Below are 10,000 nucleotides of genomic sequence, written 5' to 3' on the forward strand. Positions count from 1 at the left end.
GTTCGCTGTAATATGAGAAGCAAAATTCCTTTATATTAGCAGAAGCATTAAAAAGAGGTATGAGCAGAAATGTTATAATTTGAAGGCAATATTTATCCTGGAGTGGAGTATGACTAATAAAGCCTGTTATATACCTGCAAATAGTTTCTCGTCCGTTATTTTAATGATTCATATATTTTTAACATTTTATCAAATGCTATCAGCGTAGACCAATGTGGAAAGCGACTGTTTGCAGTCCCTCAGGAGTGTCGCGCGAGGCTTTACGGTTATTTCGCCTTGCTTACTTAGCTCCAGAAAATAGGGGCGAAACGACTTGGGGGCGAAATGACTGGTTACCCGCGCATGCGAGCTCATCGACAGAAGCTAACAAAAAATAAAATGGTCAAGTGAGGAGCAACTGGGAAAACACGAGATAAAAGACAATTCCAGTAAAGCTCAGCTCAATTTTTTTAAAGAAAATTGCTCTCTTCAGTCCTGCTAATTTTCCACTTGACTGACTGAAAAGGGACTGCACCCAGTACAGCACTATTGAATTTGAGGGGTTGTTTCTGTGAGAGTTTTAACTAATCATAGGCCATGCATTTTCACGATGACGACATTTGGCTGCAACTACCAGAATTCATTTCGTTGTTTTGCTTTCTTATTGAAATTTGTCAACACAGCTGAGGTTTTAACAACGATAGCACTAATTTTCACAAGAAAACAATGAAACAAAGGATTCTGATACGGTGGAACATCTCCTCTATTCAAGGGACGCCTCCATTTAGGGGGTACAAAATTTGGCCCGGAAAAAAATATTCACATCATCTCTGTATTCGTTACCTCTATTGAAGGGACACCTCTATTTCAGGGGGAAGGGAAACCTTTTCTGGGTCCCGGAACTTGGTGAAGTCCACCTCCATTGAAAGGACATCTTACACCTTCGTGATCAAAAAGTGACGGACAAAAGAATTCGTCGATACGCTTAAGCGTTCATTAGTCACAATGGCGACAGCTTTCAAAACATGAATTAACTGACTTAAACGGTCGTTTGACACATCACATGACTCACTGAAACGTTCGTTATATTTCTGTTATATAACTGTTGAGGAAAACGAGGTATCCCTTTGTGGAAAAAATTCAAATCAGTTTCAATCCCCTTTGTCGAAGTTTTAGCCAAAATTTTTTTTTTTTCCTAGGTAAACCCATTATACCCAGGCCTATAACTATTTTCGAGAGAAAATAATCTTAGAGCGAATCCCCCATACATGACCCTCTTCTAGTGAAAATCAATTGAAATCTATTCTTGGTTCTGTGTCATACTGAGTTTTCATTTTAAGCACGACACCTCACGGTCGGTAAGAAAGGCGTCAACTGTAAGTTTAAACTTGGCGGATAATTCATTTCACTACCGATCATGCACAGCAAGTAACATGATTTGCGAACTTGGAATTACTCTCGTCGACGAGTCGATATTTCCACGGGGAATAATCTGGCTAAAGCGCCCGCTGACCAGCAAAATGAGCCTGGCTTGCAGGAATAGCTAAAGAAAGCGGTTCCGACTCGACAAAAGTTGCAGATTGTGGTCTTCGTAAATAACTCGTTCACTTAACAACCTATTCTGTCAGTAGCGCAGTCCAGTTAGCCAGAGCAAGGTCAAGCACTTCTACTTCAAGATAGCTTTTCTTCCCCTCTTTCTTTGATAGCATGTCTTCTCTCGTGTCAGATCTGCTGCGTTCCGTGGATTTGCCTCTAAAGTAAGTGTTTGAAACAGCGTGAAAATGGCATCTTAAGAATTTAAGGAATTAACTGTTAGAAGATAAGTCTCAAGGTAATAACTTCTTTCCGCTTTTGCGAACAGAACAAGGTTTAGTTAAAGGGTGTCTTAAGGCACATATTTACTGTAGTTTGGGGTAGATATTGGCGCCCCTCCCTGGGTGTTAGAGACAAATCAAGTATTTCATTTTAATTTCGTCATCATCCTTGCCATTTAAATTGAATATATAAATGCAGGTGATGCTCACAACTGAATCCAATATAGTGCTCTACACTGAAGGAGCTGTAATAGTAGTAGGTGGACTAATCAATATGAGTACTTATGGAGTTTAATACAAATTTTTGTTTCGTAGAAAATTTGAAATGCATACGCGCGCTTATGATTGGCTGTTTAATTTACATTAACTATATTTAAGAATGTACTTAACGCGTTCCAAACTAAAATGTGTTTTTCCAAACTTCAAAATTCCGTCAGAAAACCCAGCTTCCCTCGGGCAAAAAAAAAAAAAAAACGATTTCCGCCAAAAAATTAATATTATGACTGCACGCTTAAAAGAAGCTAGAGTAATACCCAGTAAACACAACGGAGTCGCTGTTGTTAAAATAAAACATATTTATTTTGAGTAGAGTTTTACACTAAACATGTACAGTTAGAAATGACGATAATCTACGAAGTAAAAAAAAAAAAGGCCTAAAATATTGCACTGTGAAAACAGTGTCGTCCTCTTGAGGACTAATGACTGCAGAAAAAAATCAAATGAAGTAATTTTAACAAACACAAATAATGCAAAAATTCTGCTTCTCAACCAACAGACTTACAAAATCTAGACGCAAAAATTCTGCAGAGCCATTTTCCAGCTAAATTCATTAAAAAATCATCAACAAATGGATAATGCAGATATTGTAGACATTAAATTCTGCAACCAGAATACTGCAATGCTGATTGTACTACGTGAAAATTCACTCTGCAAGACATCAACATGACACCGAAAGAACTCAAAACAGAGCGGGATTGTAGCCATAGACAGCTATTTCGCCCTCTTTGGGGCTCGTCAGTATGGCGTAACAACCAGAGATCAGGCTCTGATGAAAAATATCCGCGCGCTCTGATTCTAGCCCTGACCCAGAACTCTTAACACCCACAGAATCACGCCATACCACGTGTCTTCTGGGGGCAAGAGTCCAAGTGTCAAGTTGATGTCTCGCAGAGAAAAATAAAGAATTGGCCAAAACCAACCTAAAAAACGTGGACAAAGCCATGCCGAGTTACAGGGTTCTGGGTCAGGGCTAGAATCAGAGTGCGCGGATATTTTTTATCAGAGCCTGATCTCTGGATGTTACGCCATACTGACGAGCCCCAAAGATGGCGAAACAGCTGTTATGGCTACAATCCCGCTCTGTTTTGAGTTCTTTCGGTGTCATGTTGGTGTCTTGCAGAGTGAATTTTCACGTAGTACGATCAGCATTGCAGTATTCTGCTTGCAGAATTTAATATGTCTACATTATTATTTTTGCTGATCAGGTCTTTATAGATCCTACGTTCTTCGGCATATTCGTTTGCGGTCCTTTGCAGTCCCTTGTGGTTAATGTTTGTCCTTTATGAATTTTTGGGCCGTAGATCTTTTATGGATCCGATATGCTGTAATTCGGCATGGTTTTGTCCATGTTTTTTAGGTTGGTTTTGGCCAATTCTTTATTTTCTCTGCGAGACATCAACTTGACACTTGGACTCTTGCCCCCCAGAAGACACGTGGTATGGCGTGATTCTGTGGGTGTTAAGGGTTCTGGGTCAGAGCTAGAATCAGAGTGCGCGGATATTTTTCATCAGAGCCTGATCTCTGGTTGTTACGCCATACTGACGAGCCCCAAAGATGGCGAAACAGCTGCCTATGGCTACAATCCCGCTCGGTTTTGAGTTCTTTCGGTGTCATGTTGATGTCTTGCAGAGTGAAGTTTCACGTAGTACGATCAGCATTGCAGTATTCTGCTTGCAGATTTTAATATGTTTACATCCTTATTTTTGCTGATCAGGTCTTTATAGATCCTACGTTCTTCGGCATATTCGTTTGCGGTCCTTTGCAGTCCCTTGTGGTTAATGTTTGTACTTAATGCAGAAATTGTGCATTTCAACATTGAGAGTTACAAAATCTGGATGGAAAAATTCTGCAGAGCCACTTTTCCGCTAAATTCATTAGAAAGTCAACATTACTAAACTTGTCTCAAAATGCTCGCGAGGGATAAACGAGGAGCTACTGAAAACACCAGGTGCTGATGTTTTGTCGTCTAGGACAAAAATTCAAAAAAAAAAACACCTCAGAGGGGGTAGGGGGCAACCCTCCCTCCCCCCGCTATTATACGTCCATGGGTTAAACTCGAATTCCTCGCTATAAACTTTAGCCTGCGAAAACAGCCGTCTCTAATGAGCGTCTTCATCATTAAGAACATATCGCCAGGAGTTAGCGACAGAAAATGGCAAAACGTCAATAGCGGCGAAGAGCGAGAAAAGACGGCCGGTTTAGCAGGCTAGGCTAAACTAAATTTTGTTCCTCTAATCAAAATGTACCCCGATAACTTGAACTCGGCTTCTTGCAACTCACCACCTATGCCGCAATTACTAAGACTATTGAAACTGTAAAAGTTACTTGACTTCGAATTACTGGAGTTCTACTCTCCAGTCGATTGGTACTCCATCAATTCGTACCCTCATTACGGTCGATTCGTAGCCATATAGACCTTTGTAGTGAAGTTAAAGAACTCGTGACACTTTTTACAATGAATCGTGACTTGTTAATCTTGAGTGAACAATCGATCAATTACTAGCTTGATAGGAACCGGAAATATTATCCCTATTGTGTAAGCAAGCGTGTAAAAATGTGCATCGTGTAAAGTAGATAGTTAGATGTGCTTTCCGATCGGAATAGCGTAAAAGCTACAAGCTACACCCTTTAAACTGGTAGGATTTTGTGTAGGATGGAATGATTACTCAAACCTTGCCGCTCAGGATTTACGTAAGTAATGTAGGCGTAATAGTGTTTTAAGCTTTCAATCGAATTAGGGGGTTTACTAGAAAGGAACCACATGCATTCCCTACTATATTTTCCCACGTATGATTTATCTCCCAATATGTATAAAAGTACCTTGATTTAGCAATAAACGATGAATGCGATCAGGACTTGAGTGTGTGCAAGTCTCTTAGAGTACTGATAGCCCGAAACCGGCCAGGTCTAGAGATACTCAAGCGGTCGACCTTACCTGTTGGCCACGAATTGAACTCCCGTTTACAACACTGGTGGCAAGCGGTGGGATCGAATTCAAGTCTTCGTGGATCAGTTCTACAAGGATCGAGGAGTTTGGCGATTCTTGGAGATAAGTAGAGCTTGTTTGTAATTGTTAAGTTGTCGGGAAGCTGTTTGTGGCAATTGGGTTTGCGGGACTGGCTTGATTGTGTTCTGGGTTATCGTTATTCTTGTGTACGTAATTGATTAAATTTATTATGGTTAATAACGAGGGAGAAACTCCTGCCACTAGCTCAGGCGCTACTGCACAAGTGGCAAACAGTAGTAATAGGCCAATAGTTATGCCGGAGGCATTTCCGGCGGCTGGGAACGAAGAATGGGACTCGTGGCTTTCACATTTCGAAGATTGCGCCGTGATAAACGAGTTGAACGACGCGCGTAAAGCTAAGTTTCTCGCTGTTCGTATGCGTGGGGCCGCGTTGCTCCAACTACAGAGTTTATCACCGGACGCGCGGGGAAATTACACGGATCTAAAAAGCACACTTCGCGAAAAATTTGCGCCGAAAGAAAGGGTCGAGCTCCACAAGGCTGAGTTTCGTGCAAGACGCCGGGAACGGGACGAGAAGCTACCGCATCTCGCTAGTTCGATGCGACGACTCGTCGGTAAAGCGTATCCCGATGCGATTCCTGATTTGCAAGACAGCCTTGCGAAGGATCAATTTATCGACGCGTTGGAAGACCGGGAAATACGGATGAAGATCCGAGAATCGGGTTCAAAAACGCTCGATGAAGCGGTCAGTCGAGCCTTGCAAATCGAGGCAATGTACGAAGCGGAGTCTCGGCGGACTAAGGGTCGGTCGGTCTGAGTAATACACGAACCAGCCCAGGATGAGCGCAGTGTAAACAAAACGGTCGGGGACTGGGGCCGAATACAAGAGATCGCATACAACGCAGTTGTTTTAGGTGCCACAAACGGGGCCATTACATTGTCGATTGTCCTCAACCATCACGGGATCAGCAGGGAAACTCCAAGTGATCGGCGTCGCAGGCCAAGCGTCGGTCGGGGAAATCGGAGAGACCCAAAATATATTGGAGAATAATTTAAATAAGAAAGTAGAAACTAAAGTTGTAGCAAACTCGTTTCCAAGTATTCATAGTGTTTCTAGTGACACTGCTGTGTATCTAGCAGGGCTAGTGGCAGGTCAACCTATTGACATGTTGGTCGACACTGGGTCGGCAGTGACTCTTGTGCATCAGCGTATTGGGAGCAAAATTGTTAACCTTCAGTCTAAGAGTGGTGACAACAAAGTTTTTAGGATAAGTTTAGCGGAGACTGTAGTTGTTCCTGGACGTCATGAAATAGTGTTGCATGCTAAGGTTAAGGGGGATGGTTGTGGTGATGGATTGTTAGGTCTAGTGAACCATCTCCAAGTTTTGCCAAACAACACGATCTTTTGCTTGCTCGTGTGGTAGCCCACCCTAAGAACAACACAGTACCTATCCGCCTGGTCAACCCGTCACCAACGCCTATTACCCTGTACAAGAACACCTCAGTTGGTACCCTCAGTGAGTTGGAGGAAAGCAGCCCTGACCCCTCTGAGTGTAATCACCTTACGTTTGCAGCACCCCGTAGTGCGACGCAGCCAAAGGTGTCCAGTAAATTTGACCTTGACTCTCTAGACCTGACTGGCGGGCAGAGGACCGCACTGAAAATGCTCTTACATGAGTATGCAGACATCTTTTCATCCGGACCATCAGACCTAGGTAGAACCGACGTGGTAAAGCACCAAATCGATACAGGTGACTCCCCTCCTATAAAGCAAGCACCAAGGCGGGTACCATTACACAAGCAGGAGGTTGTGTGCCAGCACGTGGAATACATGTAGCAGAATGGGGTGGTAAGTCCGTCTACTAGCCCTTGGGCCTCAACCATAGTTCTGGTCAAGAAGAAAGATGGTGGTACTCGTTTCTGTGTGGACTACTGCAAGCTGAATGATGTGACCAGGAAGGACGCCTACCCACTTCCGCGAATAGATGAGACCTTAGACGCCCTAGCAGGTGCGAAACTGTTCAGTACGTGGGATCTGGCCAGCGGGTATTGGCAGGTCGAGATGGAGGATGCTGACCGTGGGAAGACAGCATTCGCGACCCGTCATAGCCTCTTTGAATTCCAGGTAATGGCATTTGGTCTCTGAAATGCGCCAAGTACGTTCCAGAGGCTTATGGAATTTGTTTTTGCTGGACTGCAGTGGCAGACGTGCCTGGTCTACCTGGACGATGGTATGGTGTTTGGTCGAGACTTAGAGAAACACCTGGTGCGGCTACGAGACGTTTTCGAGCGATTCCGCCAGGCAGGGCTGAAGCTGAACCGTTAAAGTGCATCCTGTTGCGACCGAAAGTCCCTTTTCTTGGCCATGTGATCTCAGCAGATGGTGTGAGTACTGATCCAGACAAGATAAGAGCAGTGGAGCAGTGGCCTACCCCTTCCAATGTGTCCGATGTAAGAAGTTTCCTGGGTCTGGCCTCGTACTACCGCAGGGTCATGGAGGACTTTGTAGAGATTGCACCCCCTTTGCACCGCCTGACAGCGAAATCCATTGAAAGATTCCAGTGGACTTCAGAGTGCGACAGAGCCTTCCGTAGTCTGAAAGAGAAATTGGTGACAGCTCCTGTACTGGCCTTTCCCCGAAGTGACGCAAAGTTCATTGTGGACTGTGATGCGAGTGAGTATGGCCTCGGAGCAGTTATTTCCCAAGAGCAGGACGGGAAGGAGAGAGTGATCGCGTATGCAAGTCGTGTGCTGGACAATCGTGAGCGCCGATACAGCACTACCAAGAAAGAGATGCTTGCTGTGATTTACGCAATCAAACACTTCCGCCATTACCTGTATGGAAGACCATTTACTGTCAGAACAGACCACAAGGCACTGAAGTGGCTTCAGAGCTTTAAGGAACCCGAGGGACAGGTGGCCAGGTGGCTCGAGTTGTTGGCCCAGTACGATTACAAGATTGAACACCGACCAGGACGAAAACACCAGAATACTGACGCTCTTTCGAGAAACCCCCTGGTGGTTGCTGAGGACACTGACCAGATAACCCAGACCAATGTAGTAGGCGGCAGCACCAGTACCTGGGTACCCAGTTGGACAGTGACCAACCTGCGATCCAGTCAAGCGGCGGATCCTAACTTGAAGACGATATTGGCCTGAAAGCACAACCAGACCAGCCAACCGGCTTTTCGGGAGATAGAAGGAATCAGTAAGGCAACCAGGAGCTTGTGGGCACAATGGAACAGGTTGCAGTTGGAGAATGGTGCCCTTTACTGCTAGTGGAAAACAGATGATGGTCATGGTACGTGGCTGCACTTAGTACTTCTCAGTTCCATGGTATCCGAAGTCCTTTCCGCCCTTCATGATGCACCCTCAGCTGGCCACCTGGGAGTAAATAAGACCTTGGAGCGAGTGAGAGAACGCTTCTACTGGTATGGTCAGCAGCATGACATTGAAGATTGGTGCCAACAGTGCGAAAAGTGTTCCAGGAGGAAGTCCCCGCAGCAGCCAGGTAGAACACCCGTTGTCAGTAGCTGTCCAGGTTATCCGTTTGAGAGGATTGCTTTGGACATCATGGGTCCCCTACCAACTACAGAATCTGGTCAGAAGTACATCCTGGTTTTGGGAGACTACTTCATGAAGTGGGCCGAGGCATTCCCACTCCCGAATCAAGAGGCAAAGACAGTCGCAGAAAAGCTGGTGAACGAGGTTATATCCAGGTGCGGGGCACCTGAGCGTATCCACAATGACCAGGGCCGGAACTTCGAAGCCCAGCTGTTTAAGGAAATGTGTAACCTCTTCAGTATCGAGAAAACTAGAACACCACCATATCACCCACAGAGTGGTGGCATGGTTGAGCGCATGAACCGTACGATACAGGACATACTGGCAAAATCCGTCGCCGAGCACCAGCATGATTGGGATGTTCACCTACCCATGGTTATGATGGCATACCGATCCAGTGTTCATTCCTCTACCCAGTACACACCCCACTACCTGTTGTTTGGACATGAGGTACGGTTGCCCTTGGACGTTATGTATGGTCGTGAACCTCATCAGCGGAAGCAGCCTCTCAGTTCGCAAGGAACCTAAGATCCACCCTGGAAGAAGCCCACAAGAGAGCTAGAGAACACCTGAAGACTGCCCAGAGAAGACAGAAGGACTACTATGATCGCCGCGTCACTTGAGACGAGATAAAGGTTGGAGATCATGTGTACCTTCATGTTCCTGTAAGCAAGTCAGGACAGACAAAGAAGTTGCATTCACCAGGGCATGGTCCACACGTGGTAGTAAAGAAGATCAGCGATGTAACCTACCGGACAGAAGAAGTGGACAACCCCAGAAAACGGCGAGTAGTGCACTTCAATCGACTAAAGCTGTGTGGTGAGCCACGACCGAGGGCCCAGCAACCTGATCAGCCTACTCGCCAGCCTTCCAGTTCACCAGTGCGGAGACCTCATCTCCCCCCTCGCTATGTTCCGGATGAGACTGATCTCATGTATGCAGACGGTACTGCAGCTGACGGGAACGAGACATAAGCAAGAGCTGAGGAAGAGGACTTCACAGAGGCAGAAGTGCCAACTCCAGAACCAGTAGCTGAAGTAGTGCCTCCCCCTGTCATAGACAGACAGAGAAGAGGAGTTCATGCTCCTGCTTGGATGAGAGACTTTATTTCTTTATTTTTGAATGAACTTTGATTAATTTTCTTGCTGTAGCTACAATCAGAGTTGATATTTGTTATAGTGGCTGTACACCCAGTGATTTCTATTTTGCTTAAGAATCCAGTAGTTTTCCTTTCCTTTGGTGCATGGCTTGGGGACATGCCCTTTTCTAAGGGGGGGGGGGAGTGTAGTGAAGTTAAAGAATTCGTGACACTTTGTACAATCAATCATGACTTGATAATCTTGAGTGAACAATCGAGCAATTACTAGCTTGATAGGAACCGGAAATATTATCCCTA

At 45.1% G+C, this 10,000-nt stretch overlaps 1 protein-coding gene across 1 annotated transcript in view; it reads left to right on the forward strand.

Moving 5' to 3' along the window:
* LOC140935037 (uncharacterized) overlaps positions 1-102 on the forward strand; it is a 15,248-nt gene extending 15,146 nt beyond the window's left edge. Inside the window, exon 2 of the mRNA XM_073384575.1 lies at positions 1-102. This exon is cut by the window's left edge and continues 261 nt beyond it. The gene's annotated coding sequence lies outside the window, so the exon portion shown is untranslated.
* The last annotated feature ends 9,898 nt before the right edge of the window (positions 103-10,000 follow it).

The sequence above is a fragment of the Porites lutea genome, chromosome 1 (assembly GCF_958299795.1).
Source record: "Porites lutea chromosome 1, jaPorLute2.1, whole genome shotgun sequence".
Lineage (NCBI taxonomy): Eukaryota > Metazoa > Cnidaria > Anthozoa > Scleractinia > Poritidae > Porites > Porites lutea.